This window comes from Wasmannia auropunctata, unplaced genomic scaffold (assembly GCF_000956235.1).
Source record: "Wasmannia auropunctata unplaced genomic scaffold, wasmannia.A_1.0 LD335402.1, whole genome shotgun sequence".
NCBI classification, from domain to species: Eukaryota; Metazoa; Arthropoda; class Insecta; order Hymenoptera; family Formicidae; genus Wasmannia; species Wasmannia auropunctata.
Window position 1 is genome coordinate 6,958 of NW_012027488.1, and position 1,034 is coordinate 7,991.

The 1,034-nt window shown below is 39.5% G+C and overlaps 1 long non-coding RNA gene across 1 annotated transcript in view; it reads left to right on the forward strand.

The window, feature by feature from the left end:
• The first annotated feature begins 382 nt into the window (after nt 1–382).
• Nucleotides 383–1,034, forward strand: part of LOC105457022 — a 10,387-nt gene continuing 9,735 nt past the window's right edge. Inside the window, exon 1 of the long non-coding RNA XR_975324.1 lies at nt 383–548. This is a non-coding gene — a long non-coding RNA (uncharacterized LOC105457022). The remainder of the gene's footprint in view (nt 549–1,034) is intronic.

A 1,034-nucleotide genomic window follows, 5' to 3' on the forward strand; every position in this document is an offset into this window, starting at 1 on the left:
CAGCCGTTTACGACAAGCATAATAAAATTGCAGCGACAGTGGATAATACTTTCTGTTATCAACATCTATTTCACGGACAAATTGCGACGTTTGCTTCTAAAAGTTTCTTCCACCCTTCATTTTCGCTGCGCGGATATAGATATATTCGCAGGGATTGTTCGTTAACTGCTCGCAGGATTGAGAAGGAGAGTGAGGTATTCGGGAGCGCGGGACGAGACCGCACCTAAATCCTCTGTGTAATGTACTCCTGTCAAAACAGGACGCGCCATCAATTACAGTTCTTACATGCGCACCCTCTTTCGCCCTTCCGCCGTTCGTCGTTGTCGCGTCACGTCTCTGTCATCTTCACTCCGATACTGCCGCTGTCATTTCAACGCCCTTGGGCGATTATACCTCGCTGCATAGCTAATTCAGAAATCGATAATTACGTACGCGGCCTCCCGAAACGTACCAAATTAATATGGCCATTACGAACAAATGGTTAAATTGATGGATCGCTACAACAATAATTTGATTTCTCCCGTGAAATTCCCACGCTACTGAAGCCGGCAATTATATAAAAGTTATTTGAGTCCGGAGCGCTTGCACACATCATTAATTCTAGCAAGAGCATTTTTTTTTGGCAAAGATCTGTCCTTAATAATTGAATCTCAAGATTCTCAGTAATTGGAACGGAACGAGCGAACGCGCGCGCGTATTGCTGCTGCGACGTCGTCCTTTCGTTTGGCCTCTTTGTGTCACTATTAATTTCATCAATACGACAGCTGGCAATGTCATTTGAATAATCTAGAACAAAAATACGCCGCTGAAATGAGAACTCCGATAAAACCGATAAAGCAGTCATATATACAAAATCAAGATTATTTATATGAAATATTTCTGACAATAAGAAGAACTTTCTTTCTTTCCGATTGATATCAATAATTTTCAGTGTTTTTTTAAATTTTTTATATTAATTATTTCTTATATTAAGTAATATATATAAAATAAAAAATGAAATAAAATAAAACATGAAGATCGGAAGAGCACACGTC